The sequence below is a fragment of the Salvelinus fontinalis genome, chromosome 13, assembly GCF_029448725.1.
Source record: "Salvelinus fontinalis isolate EN_2023a chromosome 13, ASM2944872v1, whole genome shotgun sequence".
In the NCBI taxonomy this organism is placed as follows: Eukaryota; Metazoa; Chordata; class Actinopteri; order Salmoniformes; family Salmonidae; genus Salvelinus; species Salvelinus fontinalis.
Genome location: NC_074677.1, coordinates 46,420,192 through 46,440,433, shown reverse-complemented (window position 1 = coordinate 46,440,433; position 20,242 = coordinate 46,420,192). Strand labels below are relative to the sequence as shown.

General features: G+C 42.2%; 3 non-coding genes across 3 annotated transcripts; 1 reads left to right on the top strand and 2 right to left on the bottom strand.

Moving 5' to 3' along the window:
- Window positions 1-10,260: 10,260 nt before the first annotated feature.
- Window positions 10,261-10,342, bottom strand: trnas-uga (transfer RNA serine (anticodon UGA)). The gene has a single exon. It is a non-coding gene; the product is annotated as a tRNA-Ser (tRNA).
- Window positions 10,343-10,803: 461 nt separating this feature from the next.
- On the top strand, window positions 10,804-10,875 carry trnaa-cgc (transfer RNA alanine (anticodon CGC)). Its single transcript has one exon. It is a non-coding gene; the product is annotated as a tRNA-Ala (tRNA).
- A 4,965-nt stretch (window positions 10,876-15,840) lies between these two features.
- On the bottom strand, window positions 15,841-15,913 carry trnav-uac (transfer RNA valine (anticodon UAC)). Its single transcript has one exon. It is a non-coding gene; the product is annotated as a tRNA-Val (tRNA).
- Window positions 15,914-20,242: the final 4,329 nt, after the last annotated feature.

Here is a 20,242-nt window from a genome sequence, read left to right as displayed (position 1 = left end):
GAAGTAAAAATACTTGAAAGTACCACAGTCGTGGCCAAAAGTTTAGAGAATGACACAAATATACATTTTCACAAAGTCTGCTGCCTCAGTTTGTATGATGGCAATTTGCATATACTCCAGAATGTTACGAAGAGTGATCAGATGAATTGCAATTAATTGCAAAGTCCCTCTTTGCCATGCACATGAACTGAATCCCCCAAAAACATTTCCACTGCATTTCAGCCCTGCCACAAAAGGACCAGCTGACATCATGTCAGTGATTCTCTCGTTAACACAGGTGTGAGTGTTGACGAGGACAAGGCTGGAGTTCGAATAACAGACTGGAAGCTTCATAAGGAGGGCGGTGCTTGGAATCATTGTTCTTCCTCTGTCAATCATGGTTACCTGCAAGGAAACACGTGCCGTCATCATTGCTTTGCACAAAAAGGGCTTCACAGGCAAGGATATTGCTGCCAGTAAGATTGCACCTAAATCAACCATTTATCGGATCATCAAGAACTTCAAGGAGAGCGGTTCAATTGTTGTGAAGAAGGCTTCAGGGCGCCCAAGAAAGTCCAGCAAGCACCAGGACCATCTCCTAAAGTTGATTCAGCTGCGGGATCGGGGCACCACCAGTACAGAGCTTGCTCAGGAATGGCAGCAGGCAGGTGTGAGTGCATCTGCACGCACAGTGAGGCGAAGACTTTTGGAGGATGGCCTGGTGTCAAGAAGGGCAGAAAATAAGCCACTTCTCTCCAGGAAAAACATCAAGGACAGACTGATATTCTGCAAAAGTTACAGAGATTGGACTGCTGAGGACTGGGTTAAAGTCATTTTCACTGATGAATCCCCTTTCCGATTGTTTGGGTCATCTGGAAAAAAGCTTGTCCGGAGAAGAGAAGGTGAGCGCTACCATCAGTCCTGTGTTATGCCAACAGTAAAGCATCCTGAGACCATTCATGTGTGGGTTTGCTTCTCAGCCAAGGGAGTGGGCTGCCTCACAATTTTGCCTAAGAATACAGCCATGAATAAAGAATGGTACCAACACATCCTCCGAGAGCAAAACATCGATATATTGGCTCTATGGCCAGGAAACTCCCCAGACCTTAATCCCATTGAGAACGTGTGGTCAATCCTCAAGAGGCGGGTGGACAAACAAAAACTCACAAATTCTGACGAACTCCAAGCATTGATTATGCAAGAATGGGCTGCCATCAGTCAGGATGTGGCCCAGAAGTTAATTGACAGCATGCCAGCGCGGATTGCAGAGGTCTTGAAAAAGAAGGGTCAACTGCAAACATTGACTCTTTTCATCAACTTCATGTAATTGTCAATAAAAGCCTTTGTCACTTATGAAATGCTTGTAATTATACTTCAGTATTCCATAGTAACATCTGACAAAAATATCTAAAGACGCTGAAGCAGCAAACTTTGTGGAAATGAATATTTGTGTCATTCTCAAAACATTTGGCCACGACTGTACTTATTAACTCGTTTTTGGGGTATCTGTACTTTACTCTACTATTTATATTTTTGACTACTTTTACTTCACTACATTTCTAAAGAAAATTATGTACTTTTTACTCCATAAATTTTTCCTGGCACCCAAAAGTACTCGTTACATTTTGAATGTTTAGCAGGACAGGAAAATGGTCTAATTCACACACACATCAAGAGAACATCCCTGGTCATCCCACTATCTCTGACTTCACTAAACACATGCTTTGTTTGTAAATGATGTCTCAGTGTTGGAGCGTGCCACTGACTATCCGTAAATTTAAAAAAACAAGGAAATGATTCCGTCTGGTTTCCTAAATGATTTATACTTTTACTTTTGATACTTAAGTATATGTTAGCAATAACATTTACTTTTGATACTTAAGTACATTTAAAACCAAATACTTTTGGACTTTTACTCAAGTAGAATTTTACTGGGTGACATTCCCTTTTACTTGAGTCACCTTAATAGAAAATATCTTTACTATCTTTACTCAAGTACGACAATTGGGTACTTTTTCCACCACTGGAAAATGTGCATATTTTCTTTATGTGGATTTTAGAATATTCACATAAAATCTGTCGCCAATTGGATGGGAACCTAGTTTCTGCTGCAAAGAATTCAATGACAGGGCCGAAAGCAAAAACATGTTTACCTTACATTTCAGTCTAAGGACGTCCGATGACTGTGAATCATCCTAAGGACCTTACAATTAATTTATTTAACCTTTATTTAACCAGGAAAAGCCCACTGAGACCCAGAGTCTCTTTTTCAATGGCGACCTGGCCAAGAAGGCAGCAACAATCAATACATTACAGAATTAATTCCTACAACAATACAATACAATTCAACAACATGATCCACACCAAAGACAGCATTTACACTCCTCTGCAACAGAGTCTCCCATCAACATTTTAAATTCATTCAGTGGACCTAACATATCTAGATGAAGCATGGGTTGTAGACTATTCCATGCCTCTGGTGCACAAGACGAGAAGGCAGTTTTGCCCTACACGGAACCCAAACCGGCTGCGCGCGTGCGCCATCATGCGCTATCGTGCATAAATTTATTTTGTCCCCCTACACCAAACGCGATCACGACACACAGGTTAAAATATCAAAACAAACTCTGAACCAATTACATTAATTTAGGGACTGGTCAAAAAGCATTAAACATGTATGGCAATTTAGCTAGTTAGCTTGCACTTGCTAGCTAATTTGTCTTATTTAGCTAGCTTGCTGTTGCTAGCTAATTTGTGTCGGGATATAAACCTTGAGTTGTTATTTTACCTGAAATGCACAAGGTCCTCTACTCCGACCAATTAATCCACACATAAAACGGCCAAACGAATTGTTTCTAGTCATCTCTCCTCCTTCCAGGCTTTTTCATTGTTGAACTTATATGGTGATCGCATCGAAACTTTCATAGTATTACCACGACTACCGGCAAAACAGTTCGCCTTGCAATCACCCACGTGGGTAAAACCAATAAAACCAATGAGGAGGTGGCACGTGGGTACCTGCTTCTGTAAACCAATGAGGAGATGGGAGAGGCAGGACTTTCAGCGCGATCTGCGTCAGAAATAGGAATGACTTCTATTTTAGCCCTTGGTAACGCAGATGCTCGTTGGTGCGTGCGAGCAGTCTGGGTGCAATAATTGAATAACATGGATTTCTACATTTATTTTGCGACGCTCGCGCACGTGACGTGTCCGGTCTGGTCAGCATGTAATACTGTAAATGTCCTGGGGACTTTAATTAAGTAGCAACTACCTAGCAGACCGGGTATGGTAACTGATGGTGTTGAAGGAGACCAGACTACAGAGATAAAGAGGGAGTTTACCCAAAAGGCCTTTGTAGGTGAACACATACAATGGCATGGCATTTGTAATAAAGTGCAAGGATGCATGATAAACATAGTCTAGTCTCTGTATGACAGAGGAGGCTGCATGCATATACAACAAGTCAACAATAATCAATTACAGAGAGAAAAGTGGCCTAAACAAGTCACAAGCCTTATTACAAAAAATAAAACCCAATTTCAATTCAAGCTTCCTCACAAGATTATTCATATGAACTTTAAAGGACAACTTGCATTGAACCATATACCTAGGTATTTGTAGCTAACCTTTTCTGGCTGAGAGCGAGCTCTGGTAAAGGTCATGCATTTATTTTATTTTTTTTACATTCAAGACCAGTTTGAGACCAGGGCTGCAGTGACTAAAAAGCAGTCTGGAGCTCTTCAACAGCCTGAAACAGAGAGGGAGTAAATTAATATATGACTGTAGCATCTGCATATAGATGCAATTTCACTGGTTGCATACCATTTCCCAGATCATTAATACAAATTGAGAACAACACAGGAGCTACAATGGAACCCTGGGGCACACCTCTATTAGTCTCAAGAAAGCTAGACTTGTGATTGTCAGCATATACACATTGTGTTCTGTCAGAAAGATAGTTCCTAAACCAATTTACTGCCCCTTCACTGAGACCAATGTTACGGAGTCTAGCTAGCAACAATCATGTTCAACTGAATCAAATGCCTTTGATAAATCAACAAACAGAGCAGCACAATGTTGCTTTTTATCAAGTGCATTTATGATGTAATTTACCATAGCTGCAGTTGTGGTGCTGTACCCCGATCTAAAGCCAGACTGAACCCCGCTCAGTATGTTATTTTCATTTAAGATGTTTTTTAACTGGGAGTTCACTTGGGATTCATAGACTTTGGCCAGGATAGGGAGTTTAGAGAGAGGACGATAGTTATTAGCATCTGAGGGATATCCACCCTTTAGTTGTGGGAGGACATAAGCTGATTTCCAAATGCTGTGTTTGGAATTGGTCAAGAGACTCAAGTTGAAAATGTGAGCCACAGGTTCAGTAATAATACCAGCTGCTAAGAAGTAGGGATCCTTTTCAGTGTCTATTGCCTTTAGCGCTTTAAAGACCTCAGCATAAGAAACAGGCTCAAAGTTAAAATGGTTCACATGAGGGCCTATATCATGGTTTACTGTAACAGAGCTTACATTAGAGGCCTGGGCCCCACCATCCAAAACTGAACCAGCAGATATGAAGTGCTTGTTAAAAACCCCTACAATATCAGCTTTATCCTTCACTTCATTAGAATCCATCATTAAATGGTCAGGAAGGCCAGAGGATACATTAGAACCTGACACTGATTTGAGTAGCTTCCAGAACTTGGTAGGGTTGTTTAGGTTCTCTGTGACTGCATTTAGATATAAGTCTTATTTGGACCTCCGAATCAATCCTGTACATTTGTTTCTCAGCGCTCTGGAGGAGGCCCAGTCAACAGGAGCATTTGTATGTCTAGCTTGAGTCCAAGAGACATTTCTCTTTCTAATTAATTCTGCCAAGTTATCTGAAAACCAAGTATTGTCCCTTCCACCAATTCTACATTTCTTCACAGGGGCATGCTTATCACACACGGACACAAATTTCATATAAAAATAGTCCCAGGCAGTGTCAACATCAGAAATCAGACTTCCTCTGTCAATATTATGGTACAGATCATGTAAGAACGCTTGCTCATCAAACTGTCTAAAATGTCTTTTAAAATTATAACAGGGTTTGGCTTTGGTCATTTTTGTATTTATAACACAAGCAATTGCACAATGATACCCCTTACTATTTGTGAGGGGTATTCATTAGAAGAATGTCCAACAGCGTTGATTTGTTAGGTGATCTGGGATTCGGTCTTGTAGGTGTATTAATTATTGTGCGAGAGTCTTTCAGAGAGTCATACTTCTTAGCAATACAATGTCACATAGGCTGAGGAATACCGTCCGCAAAGAGTAAATATGAACACACCAATTTCATGGGTTTTACTGAAACGGCTGTCCGACAGAATATTTGTCACCCCCCCAGGTTTATAATTACAATGTCATACAAAAAGTGTCAACGGTGTGCTTTAGGACCATGTGGACACAGCGGTCGGGTAGGCTGTTTGTAGTGTGTAGCCGGCTGGATTAGGACCAGGCAAAGCTTCTGGAAGGCTGCAGTCACGATCGTCATCAAGGAAATGACCAGGCCAAGGTGCAGCGTGGTAAGCATACATTCTTTTATTTTTAAATGTCGGCAACAAAAACAATAAACAACCAAACGAACGTGAAGCTCTGTAAGGCTATACATGCCCACTAACAAAGACAACAACCCACAAATGAGAAAAGTAAAAAAGGCTGCCTAAGAATGATTCCCAATCAGAGACAATGATAGACAGCTGTCCCTGATTGAGAATCATCCCCGGCCAAAAACAAAGAACCAGAAAGCATAGACTTTCCCACCCGAGTCACACCCTGACCAAACAAAGAGAATAAAAGGATCTCTACGGTCAGGGAGTGACAGTACCCCCCCCCCCCCCCCCCCCCCCCCCCCAAAGGTGCGGACTCCTGTCGTAAACCTGACACTATAGGGGAGGGTCCGGGTGGGCATCTGTCTTGGTGGCGGCTCCGGTGCGGGACGCAGACCCCGCTCCACCTCTAGCTCCCCCCACTTTAGTGGCGAGTCTGGTGCGGGGACCCTCGTCGCCGACCCCGGACTGGGGACCCTCTCTTTGGGCACGCTTTTCATCCAAAATTCCCAATGCTTCCCCCTACCCTAGAGAAGTTAATAAGGAGAAGTGGATCTAAAATTCCATGCATTACAGTTGTATCTTTTAGCAATGTTTATTATGAGTATTTCTGTAAATTGATGTGGCTCTCTGCAAAATCACCGGATGTTTTGGAACTACTGAACATAACGCGCCAATGTAAACTCAGATTTTTGGATATAAATATGAACTTTACCGAACAAAACATACATGTATTGTGTAACATGAAGTCCTATGAGTGTCATCTGATGAAGATCATCAAAGGTTAGTGATTCATTTTATCTCTATTTCTGCTTTTTCTGACTCCTCTCTTTGGCTGGAAAAATGGCTGTGTTTTTCTGTGTCTTGGCTCTGACCTAACATAATCGTTTGGTGTGCTTTTGTCGTAAAGCCTTTTTGAAATCGGACACTGTGGCTGGATTTACTTCAATGATGATGGTTTTGCATCTAACCTTCCACCTCCAGCAGCCAGTCCCTCCAGAAACATGACCTCTCTATTGCTCTTTGATTGATACCAGGTGGGGAGCGCTCTGCTTTAAAGAGAGAAGCTATGTCTTTGACTAAAAGAGGCTTCTCAGCGTAGATGAAAACCTCTCTGAAGAGGCTTGAGTGTCTATTCATGCAAGGCAGGAGCCCTAGACACTCCAGACCCTCTTTGAATCTATAAATTAAAAAAAGTCACATAATAAATTTGCCCTGAAGAATTGATTAGCTAAACTTATGAGATTCCTTAGATATATGGAAACTTACTGCTCAAGATCATCCCATAGCCTGCTTTCTAAGTAGAACTTTGTGGCTGACACCACCCAGGGCGTCCCTCTCCAATGTACAAATGTATAGCACTGAACCCAACATGACCGCTTCCTGTGCCTCGTCAACAGTTTGTGCTAACTGGATCTTAGTTCAGTGTTTTGGGACAAATTAGCATAACAATAAACTGATTATCCCTACCCTTAAAAAAGATTGCCTGGCAACAAAAGGAAACCAAATCCATGTGGAAAAGTATTCATGAACAGCCACAACCCGAATATTTTTTTCAAACTTAGTGCAAATGAACAGTAACGTAACATCCATTACAGTATAAAGTTACTTACCTTCTCTCTGAAGTCATATTCCGCAATTTCTTTCAGTTCTGGCACAGGAGGTTGTAGGCCACACACTTGCCTGTATAGCCTCTCTGAAAAATTGCGGCTCTACACCCCCATGTACCGGACAGACAGCAATCATGCAGCCCACCTGCTTGTATACGCCATCATAGAGTGCTGTCACACAGAAGACAAACAGTAAATAAAGGACACATTAAATAACATGCAAAAATCAAATGTCTTACTCAAGTCATACATAATGCCATAAACACACGTGTCTTTGTTGGTGTAAAAGTGTAACTCACCTTGAGAGTTGTAAGAAAGGAATTTTTGCCAATCAGGTCCCTCAAATATTGCAGAGGAATGGATGGTACTCATTAGCAGTCAAATCTATTGAGGGACCACCCTCATCAGCTGCCCCTTTTCCTTCAGCGTCCCTAAAAACCATGTCTATTTTTTGCCTCCGGATTAAAACGGGGTCTCTTAAAGCCTCTCATTCCACAAACATAAACGTTGTCCCTCATCACTTTAATTTGGTTGGCATCAGGGACAAAAGCAGAGTCAATTTTGCTGCTCATTAACTTCAGCAGTGTTTGGAGGTCAACACACAAAAAAAGAGACATTCAGAATAACGAAGCTCAGATACTTCCCACAATTCATCTGTAATAAGACATTGAATTATTTACAGGGATGACGTACTCATTGTCATCACCAACATCAACAGAAGAGTGGGGTGAAAGTGGACGACAAGCCTCAGGGAATGGTGTAGGGGGGCCACAGGAAGTGGGGCAGAAGATGTGGGGGGGGGGGGGGGGGTACAGGAATAAGTTCTGCCACAAGTGTAGGCTTGTTTGTAGAAGTAGTCTGTAAAAGGTCATTTAAAGGCTTATACATTTCAAAAACATGGAGAAAGCAATAAAGCTGTCAAACATGAGGTGATTGCGTTCTGAAAATGATTTACAGAAAAAAAAAATGTAGCCGCATGCATCACTCACTGTAGAATATAATCAATGTGTAGGTCAAGAAGACATTTTAAGGTTGCATGTATCTCAATTTTTTTAAATCATATTTTCCATATGTATTACATTAAAAGGCAGACAGTGCTGTTTTCTCCTCCATGGTCCATCCTAACTCTGGAGGGAACACCATATCTGGAGACAGCATTCATGTGTCACGTTGCTATGAATGGAATTGGGAGACAGGCGCAGGAATGCGTAATGTTTTTTATTAACCCAAATTATGCCGTGTAAAGGCACGAGGACGAAGACCAAACAAACACGTAACAAAAACACAGGGTTGAAACCCCCCAAAAAAGAGCGAGGAGTACCTTGAATAAATAACACACACGCACAATGATTAACACAGTGGACGAGACCCGTAATCATCTGCGCAATCCACAAGGGCACGAAAGGCCAAAACACAAGTACTCACACAGGCCAACGGACATAGTAGCAATCATCGACAGCCCAATGGTAAAGCAAAGGGCACATCAATACAATTACAATCAGTGGGAATGGGGACCAGGCGTGCGTAATGACACAGTTCCTGAGGGATCCGTGACATCATGAAGCAATCCATTACAGTACTGCTGCGACTGTTGCTGGAAGCACGGAGAAACACAACGAGACGGCTGTACCCATCAATGCCACCATGTATGACTATCCTCCACCTAAATCAGAGAATACAGTACTGGTTGATACAAAAGCTGAAGATACATTAAATAAACAAACATCACCATCCTCCTTTACCACTTAAATGCTGCATCAGGTTCCTGCAGTATATAACAAAGCAGCAGACCAAATATTAAATTAACATCCAAAACGTGGAACAATGTTAATGAACAATCTACCGCGGATCACAGCTATAAGTACTTCTGTTAGCCCTCTAAAGGCCACAACAAGGGTTTGTTCCAGACTGTTTCCTACAGTGGAAGATGTGTGATTACAATATCAAATCAAATCAAATTTATTTTATATAGCCCTTCGTACATCAGCTAATATCTCGAAGTGCTGTACAGAAACCCAGCCTAAAACCCCAAACAGCAAGCAATGCAGGTGTAGAAGCACGGTGGCTAGGAAAAACTCCCTAGAAAGGCCAAAACCTAGGAAGAAACCTAGAGAGGAACCAGGCTATGAGGGGTGGCCAGTCCTCTTCTGGCTGTGCCGGGTGGAGATTATAACAGAACATGGCCAAGATGTTCAAATGTTCATAAATTACCAGCATGGTCAAATAATAATAATCACAGAAGTTATCGAGGGTGTAGCAAGTCAGCACCTCAGGAGTAAATGTCAGTTTTAGACCTTCAGTTGCTGTTTTGCCTAAAAATACAAAAACATGTTTGACCTCAGTACTCCTCAATAATAAGTCACCTTTATGTAGCTAGCAGGGCTGTAAAAATATTACAAGACGGCGCCGTTCACAGTGGCTATGGCCGGGGTGTGCGGATAAGGAACGTTAGCAAGCTAATGTAACCGATGTGAAATGGCTAGCTAGTTAGCGGTGGTGGCGATAATAGCGTTTCAATCGGTGACGTCACTCACTCTGAGACGCGTTTAGGCGTTAATTTAGCGCGTGAAGATGTTAATTTAACGCGTGCACACATTAATTTAGCGCCTGCACCTGCTTACTTTACACACATAGCATTAAAAAGATCGCGGTTTAACCACGTGCTTTATGACCCCAACGGCGTTCCATACTTCAGTTGGTGTAGCAAAATATACATTTTCTCAAAAGTGGGGTTAGAAGTTTATCAACTTTCAAAGCAGAATTACTTTCCCAATGTTCCTCAACTGTAGTGTATGTTATACAATTTTCTAGCGCTGAGTCTCTACTTTTATCCTATGTAAAAAAACACAATTTCAAATGTTGCTACACAAGACCGAATCGAGCGGGTCTAGCACATCTTTCGTTTTATTGAGAACGGAGTTGAGCGTTCCTCAGCTAGTGTATTTCGTGTGCTTTTCAATTAATCTATCGCCTATTTTAGGACATGCATAAAGTTTGATCGCGCAATCTGATTATTTTCGCATGGTGAACGGGATTATTCGTCATAATCCCCATGTTATGATTGATTCAAAAGAACCATTTTCCGCTGCGAGCAGGGTTCGAACCTGCGCGGGAAGAACCCATTGGATTTCAAGTCCAACGCCTTAACCACTCGGCCATCGCAGCTCATAGTTGTGTTAGATGATATTATAAATAATGAACGATTCCTGTAAGGCGTCATCATATCATAAAACAGGTAGTTTAGCTAGCTTGTTTGATTATAGGCTACCATCCATATCCGTGGATAGTATTTGGCTAAATGGCAATTGCACTGTCTGACAACAAACATCAGTAAACCGCTGATCTAGCTACAACGTATAGTAGCAAGCATAGCTAACTTAACGTTAGCCATCAAGAAGCTAACGTAAACATGATAATGTTGTGCGCCACTGTAAACGTTGTTGACATCAGATATTGCAATGAATGTATAATTAAAGACTAAATGAATAAATCACATACTAACCAGCCTGATGAACAAGTTGCTAGGTCGGCTAATGGGACGTTCCCAAAAACATAAACCCTCAATATTGGGGACTCTACAAGAACTAGGTTAAAGTAGCTTGAATACCTCTTTAAAATTATCACGTGGGGATGTAGCTCAGTGGTAGAGCGCATGCTTCGCATGTATGAGGCCCCGGGTTCAATCCCCGGCATCTCCATATTTTCCGAAGATTATGCTTTCCCAATATAGTTCCATTTTTTTTTCTCATCTTTATTTAACCAGGTAAGCCAGTTGAGAACAAGTTCTCATTCACAACTGCGACCTGGCCAAGATAAAGCAAAGCAGTGCGGTAAGGCAATAAATAGGCCATAGTGGCGAAATAATTACAATTTAGCAAATAAACACTGGAGTGATAGATGTGCAGAAAATGAATGTGCAAGTAGAGATACTGGGGTGCAAAGGAGCAAAACATAAATAACAATATGGGGATGAGGTAGTTGGGTGTGCTATTTACAGATGGGCTTCCAACACGTCTCTAACACCACTATGGGCGAAAAAGTCCTAGACCAGTGTTATTCTACCAACAAGCAAGCATACAAGACCTTCCTTCCCTCTTCCGCCATTCAGCAAATGCTTTACTACCACTGATTGGAACATGTTTTCGATACTGCCGATAACATTGACGAGCTAACCACCTCCGTCACTGCCTTTATTAGAAAATGCATCGGTGACGTTGTCCACGAAGATTACACCAAGCTTAGCACTGGGTCTGAATATCTCCCTCTGCAACTGGATCCTGGACTTCCTGATGGGCCGCCCCCAGGTGGTGAGGGTAGGCAACATCACCTCCACCACACTGACCCTCAACACACCATTATCAAGTTTGATTTTGACACGACAGTGGTAGGCCTGATCACCGGTGTCGATGAGACAGCCTACAGGGAGGAGGTCAATGACCTGGCAGTGTGGGGCCAGAACAACCTCTCCCTCAATGTCAGTAAGACCAAGGAGCTGATCGTGGATTACAGGAAACGGGGGGCAAGCACCCCCCCCCCCCCCCCCCCCATCCTCATCGACGAGGCTGCAGTGGAACAGGTTAAGAGCTTCAAGTTCCTCAGTGTCCAAATCACTAAAGACTTAAAATGGTCCAAACATGCGCACAGTCATGAATAAGGTGCCGACAGAGAGGGCTGCCGTGCTTCTAGCTCATAGGACACTTTTCAGGATTTTGTTTTTTAATTCTTACAGTATTAGCCCAGATTTTTTTGTGTGTTATTACATACAGCCGGAAAGAACTATAGGATATCAGAGCGGTGGTAACTCACCAGCACTACCAGCATTACGACCAGGAATATGACTTTCCTGAATCGGATCCTTTGTTCGCACCCTCCAGGGAAATTGAACCGATTCCAGAGGCCGACCCAAAACAGCGCCGGAGGAAAAGAGGTACTCGGAGTGGTCTTCTAGTCCAACTAAGGAGGCGCGCACACCATCCACCGCTTCCGAGTATATTACTTGCTAATGTTCAGTCTCTGGATAATAAAGTTTGACGAGCTCAGGGTGAGGATTTCTTTCCAGAGAGACATCGGGATTGTGACATACTCTGTTTCAAGGAAACATGGCTTTCTCGGGGATATACTGTCTGAGTCCAGCCAGTTGGGTTCTCAGTTCATCGCGCAGACAGGAATAAGTATCTCTCTGTGAAGAAGAAGGGTGGGGGTGTATGTTTCATGATTAACGACTCATGGTTTGATTGTGATAACAACTCAAGTCCTTTTGTTCACCCGATCTAGAATAGCTCACAATCAAATGCAGACAGTATTATCTCCCAAGAGAATACTCTTAGGTTATAGTCACAGCCGTGTATATCCCCCCTCAAGCCGATACCACGACGGCCCTCAAAGAACTTCACTGGACTTTATGCAAACTGGAAACCACATATCCTGAGACTGCATTTATTGTAGTTGGGGATTTTAACAAAGCACATTTGAGAAAAAGGCTGCCAAAGTTTAATCAACACAAGGCACTCCCTTGCCCTCCTTTCGGCAAATCTGACCTCAACTCTATTTTGCTCCTCCCTTCCTATAGGCAGAAACTCAAACAGGAAGTACCTGTGCTAAGGACTATTCAACGCTGGTCTGACCGATCACGATCCAAGCTTCAAGATTGTTTTGATCACGCGGACTAGGATATGTTCCGGGGAGTGTCTGATAATAACATTGACGAATATACTGGTACGGTGACTGAGTTTATCAGGAAGTGTATAGGAGATCTTGTACCCATTGTGACTATTAGAACCTACCCTAAGCAGAAAACGTGGATAGATGGCAACATTCGCGCAAAACTGAAATGGCGAACCACCGTATTTAACCATGGCAAGGTGACTGGGGATATGGCAGAATACAAACAGTGTAGTTATTCCGTCCACAAGGCAATCAAACAGGAAAAACGTCAGTATAGAGACAAAGTGGAGTCGCAATTTAACGGCTCAGACATGAGACATATGTGGCAGGGTCTACAGACAATCACAGACTACAAAAAGAAAACCAGCCACATTGCGGATACCGACGTCTTGCTTCCAGACAAGCTAAACACCTTCTTTGCCCGCTTTGAGGATAACACAGTGCCACCAACGCAGCCCGCTACCAAGGACTGTGGGATCTCCTTCTCTGTGGCCGACGTGAGTAAGACATTTAAGCATGCCAACCTTCGCAGGGGGGAAGGTTCAGAATTCACAAATTAATATTTTGATTCACATGATTCGATTCACCGCAATTGAACTGACTACAATGGCGAAGTGAATTGATTGTTTCGTCAAAAAGAATAGTTTATATGAATCGTTCAAAAATAGTAAATCAACTTTGTATGGACATATTCGTGAGTGTCGGTGGAAAGTTTTTGGGGACATGACGAAAATAATACATGCTACCAATCGCCAAACCGTTAACTACAGGTAACAAGATTTGCTTTGAATTGGCAACCTAGTTAGTCTGCTCTCTATCATACAGCATTTTATAGGCTAGGCCTAACTGCTGTAGTCTCTTGAGCAATGGCCTACTTGTCTAGCACACATGCAGGTGATGCTCCCAAACACAGACGCACTTGTGTCATTCCGATCCTGGCTGATATGTTGATATTTATTTGATTGATAAAATATTTAAAAACTGTGACTGAATAAAGTACATTAACAGAAGTTATTAAATTCATTTACAATACTTTCCCAAAACTTTTCTAGGCCTGGAAAACCCAATTTTAAAAACCCATGACTTTCACAGGATTTCCATGACCGTATGAACCCTACATTAAATTAAATTCATGTTCATGAATGTTGCATTTTACCTAATGAAACCCATAGTGGGTGGTAACTGTAAAAAAGTCTATATTTATTTTTACAGTCTATGACTTTACCCCAGGATACACATTATGGTCGGTAACTATAGAAAAAAATTGCTTTATTCAGGGGAATTTAGTGAAACAAGGTTTCTGTATTCACATCAGGGTAATTTAGCAAAAAGTGTTTGCCTATTTGCAAGGCAAATGCACTTGCATTCAGTACCGTCTATGAATCACACGATTATGAAGACATTATGAAAGTGTGCATGCTGATTTTAAATGTATGTAGTTCTGTCCTTGTGATGTACTTGTCTATTAATGTTATGTCATGTTTTATGTTTTGTGTGGACCCCAGGAAGAGTACTGCTGCTTCAGTAGCCCAAAGGCCAGTTGATGAGGGTGATATTGATTCATTTCAAATCTTATCATCAAAAGGGAATCTATGCAGCCAGCTATACACTCCTATCCCCATGGACCTGTTCGTACATAAAACATTATCCAGTCAGGCTGCAATTGTGTCGATTTCCTCCGTAACTCGATTTAATGGCAAGAAGGCAGGAAAAAAATAGAAAAATATGCGTACTTTCTTTATGAAACACAATTTTCCACCACCATGGCTAATTCTACTTACTAACATTGCTTTCAACATTCAGACCAAGGGTAAACAACAGATGGCTGCAACCAGATTGGCTGAACGCAATACGCAACATCCGGGAATAGCATTTAGCCACTCTAGCAAGGCGTCAGGAGTCTTATGGCTTGGGGGTAGTAATACAATATAATAGTAATACAGCTGCACCATCGAGAGCGTCCTGACCGGTTGCATCAATGCCTGGTATAGCAACTGCTCGGCACACGACCGCAAGGCGCAACAGAGGATAGTGCGTATGGCCCAGTACATCACTGGGGCCAAGCTGCCTGCCATCCAGGACCTGTATACTATGCGGTGTCAGAAGAAGGGCCAAAGAATTGTTAAAGACTCCAGTCACCCAAGTCATAGACTGTTCTCTCTGCTACCACACGGCAAGCGGTACCAGAGCGCCAAGTCTAGGTCCAAATGGCTTCTTAGCAGCTTTAACCCCCAAGCCATAAGACTGCTGAACATTTAATCAAATGGCCACCCGGACTATTTACATTGATCCCCCCTTGACTAACCTGTACTCCTGCACATTGACTCGGTAATGGTACGGTAATGGTATTTAGCCACGTTATTATTATTTTATTGTGTTACTTTTTATTAAATGTTTTACTTTAGTTTATTTAGTAAATATTTCTTAACTCTATTTATTGAACTGCATTGTTGGTTAATTAAGGGCTTGTAAGTAAGCATTTCACTGTAAGGTGACCTTTTGTATTCGGCACATGACAAATCAAATTTTATTTTATTTGGTGGAAAATTGTGTTTCATAAAGAAAGTACTGTAAAACTACAATTAATAGCCCAGGCATTTATCTGCTTCAATCACTGAACTTCAATCACTGGCTCTTATTAGAGATAGGTTTCTATTTGAATCAAGTTTTTATTTCCTAATGCACACAGCTTTTTCTCAATAAATTGTTGAAAAGACTACCACACTGTTTATTGTGACCGTCCACAAGCGATCCGAGTGTATAGCGGGCCGCATAGATACCCTTTGGATGGTAGAATGAAACGACTCAATATCGCCATCTGCAGGCTTTTGGACTTAAACTCAGTCAACTACTTGTTGACTGAGAGACTCACAATAACCTATGTGGATATGAACAGCAAACTCTGTATTAAAATAGTGTAGGCTGCCACCACCTAAATAGACACATGCATTAGTAATAATTTAGTGTATCACATAACGTATGTACGTAAATTAAAATCATGGTTCCACTGGGGCTCGAACCCAGGACCTTCTGCGTGTAAAGCAGACGTGATAACCGCTACACTATGGAACCACTTGAAAACTCAGATTCCGGTATGCGGTAAAGTATGTTGCGTACTAGTAACTCTTGCAAATGGGACTTTAAACTTTGCAATGTTAATTTCACGTGTCAAAATGGCTAGCTAACTAGTATCTAGTTACTGTTGCTAATAAAGCCAGTACATGCCAAAAACACAAATGTAAAGACATATATCCTGAGCTAGTTATTTCGGAGCTACCATAGAAGTAGCTAACACATGTGCATCTACTGGGACACCAGCTAACGTTATCTAACTTTAACGGCCACACAACTCCGATGCAAACTCCCATTCACCAGCTCTGCAAGCGTTATACTGTCAAAATACGTTCGTTGATCACCAAATAAGGAGTTTGGTTGAGCAACTATCTTCTTAATTTTCTTAGCTCAACTGGCCCTCGCACTTCCAACAACAACCTTGAAAACCTCACAGAATTCTGCCCAAAAAGAACATGACAATTTCTCTCAAACAGTGGCATATGGGCTTTTCAGGTCAGCGCTGATGCCGCCCTTTGATAAGCAGTGCCCACTTTGTCAAAGGCAGGGGCACAAAATATTTAGCTTGTCCTTTCCCAGGGCGCCTCTCCAGGGTACTCTCCAAAAACGTTCTGTCAAAAGAATTATCCAACATAAATCATGTAACGGATATAGGATATGTAGCATTCAGGCTAGGCTGTAGCCTACATGCTGGAGATAAAATGTATGACATTGTAATGAGACGGACACGTTTAACATCATGCAGGTTTCTCCGATCAAATAGCCTAATCTAAATGGCTCTCAATCCCCCCCAAATTGCTGTCATGTTAACAAACAACACGTAACAACAGGACAGGTCCAAGTAGAATGGACAATCACAACTGTTGTCCAGGAGTTTCACCTCATTGTCATAATCAGTGGTTTCAACTTTGTATCCCTCAATTTTTGACACGTAGATCATTGATACAACGAAAACACTTCTTCATTTCCCGCTGTGTAAACACATTTCAAATCAAATCAAATTGTATTTGTCACATGCGCAGAATACAACAGGTGTAGTAGACCTTACAGTGAAATGCTTACTTACAAGCCTTAACCGACAATGCAGTTTAAAGAAAAATACCTAAAAAAAGTAAGAAATAGTAAAGAGCTGCAGGAAAATAACAATAGCAAGGCTCTATACAGGGAGTACCTAAACAGAGTGAATGTACATGTAGGTAGAGTTATTAAAGTGACTATGCATAGATGATAACAGAGAGTAGCAGCAGTGTAAAGGGGAGGGGGGGGGGGGGGGGGATGCAAATCGTCTGGGTAGCCATCTGATGAGATGTTCAGGAGTCTTATGGCTTGGGGGTAGAAGCTGTTTAGAAGCCTCTTGGACCTAGACTTGGCACTCCGATACCGCTTGCCGTGCGGTAGCAGAGAGAACAGTCTATGACTACGGTGGCTGGAGTCTTTGACAATTTTTAGGGCCTTCTTCTGACACCGCCTGGTATATAGGTCCTGGATGGCAGGAAGCTTGGCCCCGGTGATATACTGGGCCGTACACATTACCCTCTGTAGTGCCATGCGGTCGGAAGCCGAGCAGTTACCATATCAGGCAGTGATGCAACCAGTCAGGATGCTCTCGGTGGTGCAGCTGTAGAACCTTTTCAGAATCTGAGGACCCATGCCAAATCTTTTCAGTCTCCTGAGGGGAATAGGTTTTGTTGTGCCTTCTTCACAACTGTCTTAGTGTGCTTGGACCATGTTAGTTTGTTGGTGATGTGGACACCAAAGAACTTGAAGCTCTCAACCTGCTCCACTACAGTCCCATCGATGAGATTGGTAGGTGGAGTTATTAAAGTGACTATGCATAGATGATAACAGAGAGTAGCAGCAGCATAAAGGGGGGGGGGGGGGGGCAATGCAAATAGTCTGGGTAGCCATTTGATTAGATGTTCAGGAGTCGGTCCTTCTTTTCCTGTAGTCCACAATCATCTCCTTAGTCTTGATCACATGGAGGGAGAGGTTGTTGTCCTGGCACCACACGGTCAGGTCTTTGATCTCCTCCCTATAATGTCTATTCCATGTTGGTTCAACGTAATTTCATTGAAATGACGATGAAACAACGTTGATTCAACCAGTGTGTGACCAGTGGGCGGCTGCATCTCAATTGTCTATAGTGGCATCCTCTCCTAGTCTCCTCTCGCTGAGCTGAAAAAGACTAGATGAGTGGAAGCAATATGGGAGAGGCTGACTAGGACTTAGATTACACATGTCCAGTTTTTTAATGTCAGTGTACTTAAATGGAGGAAAGGAAATAAGGAGAGCACACCATCTAAGACTATTGAGATGCACTCCACAGTGTTTCGACAACAGGGAGCAGCATTGATTCACTGTAAAAATGACTTTAAATTAAAGTGCCTGAGCAATTGAAATACTGGAAATATTAACCAAAGTCTTTAAAACAATCAAAACATTATTTTACAAGCAGTCACTTAAAGAGTATGACATTAATAATGAATTGCTGATATTACTACTGTATACTGATACTGAGCCTAGAGAGGACAGAGGGAGAGGGAGAGGTCAGTATAATAAATGAATAAATTAAACAAGTAAAGCTAAACACTGTAAAAATGCATCACGGACAGCAAGGTTTGTAAAGCGCAATAACGTTCTGTATATCTTGCAGATCTATGGCTGCATTTATCAAAGTATGACTTCAAATCAAAATGTATTTGTCACATACTTCGTAAACAACAGGTGTGGGCTAACAGTGAAATGCTTACTTATGGCCCTTCCCAACAATGCAGAAAGAAATAATAGCAAAGTATACTGTATAGTAGAATTTCTGATACATTCCTCTTTTCTCCTTAAAATGGAGTTCTATCTATCGTGGGATAGAACTATCCATTTAAGATCCAGATGAAAGCATGCGATGGTAGAGGTGACGACAGGACGATGCGTGTTACACGGTTCCAGAACTTGATCACATTTCATTCACTGTCTCTCAGAATAAAGGGAAAAGTCTAAACGGAATCCTTGGGACATCCCAACTCTAATGTCACCCCATTGAAGTTGACATTTAAAACGGTTAAGGTTAGAGTTAGGTAAGGGTTGTTGTTAAGGTTAGGGTAAGGGTTTAGGGTAGGGATGTCCCAAGGATCCCGGATAGTACTAACCATAAATACAGGCTAAATGACAAAAGGTCGCATGTTATTTTTCAATAGACAGAGAGAGGACAGGGTGTTTTTTTCTAATGTCGTCAAACCGACCACTGTGTCCTCATAGAAGGCTGCATCGTTTCACATGGGTTCTCTTCACATCAGGTGTGTTGTTCTGACCATGGAAATAGAATAAACTACTTCTATAGTTCACACACTAGTAGGAGCAGCATGAGGTCACATAGTTACATTTAGATAATACTGTGGCTTCTACCCCATCCTCATCTATCTGCATCTCTCCCTCTCTTCTTCCCTGAACAAGGCAGTTAACCCACTGTTCCTAGGCCGTCATTTAAAATAAGAATTTGTTCTTAACTTGCCTAGTTAAATAAAGGTCAAATAAAAAATAAAATACAATCCTCCCTCACCCCACATCTCATATCTTCCTTTCACTTCCCTCCTCATCTCTCGTCTCCCACCCTCTCCCTCTCCTAACAGCACAGCTTTCTCCTGGGACTGAGCTACAGGTAGAGGGGCTGACCTACAGGAGAGCCCACCTTGGGGGGCTGATGACTCGCCTTTCCATTGCACTGCCCATCCTGAAACACACACACATACACCAGTCTCAGCTTAAAGATGCATCTGATACGATAAATCAGGACAATATAATGACTGTGTGTGTGTGTGTGTGTGTGTGTGTGTGTGTGTGTGTGTGTGTGTGTGTGTGTGTGTGTGTGTGTGTGTGTGTGTATGTGTGAACTCCATCCCCACAGTGAAGCATGGTGGTGGCAGCATCATGCTGTGGAGATGTTTTTCATCGGCAGGGACTGGGAAACTGGTCAGAATTGAAGGAATGATGGATGGTGCTAAATACAGGGAAATTCCTGAGGGAAACCTGTTTCAGTCTTCCAGAGATTTGAGACTGGGACGGAGGTTCACCTTCCAGCAGGACAATGACCCTAAGCATAATGCTAAAGCAACACTCGAGTGGTTTAAGGGGAAACATTTAAATGTCTTGGAATGGCCTAGTCAAAGCCCAGACCTCCATCCATTTGAGAATAGGTGGTATGACTTAAAGATTGCTGTACACCAGCGGAACCCATCCAACTTGAAGGAGCTGTTTGCCTTGAAGAATGGGCAAAAATCCCAGTGGCTAGATGTGCCAAGCTTATAGAGACATACCCCAAGAGACTTGCAGCTGTAA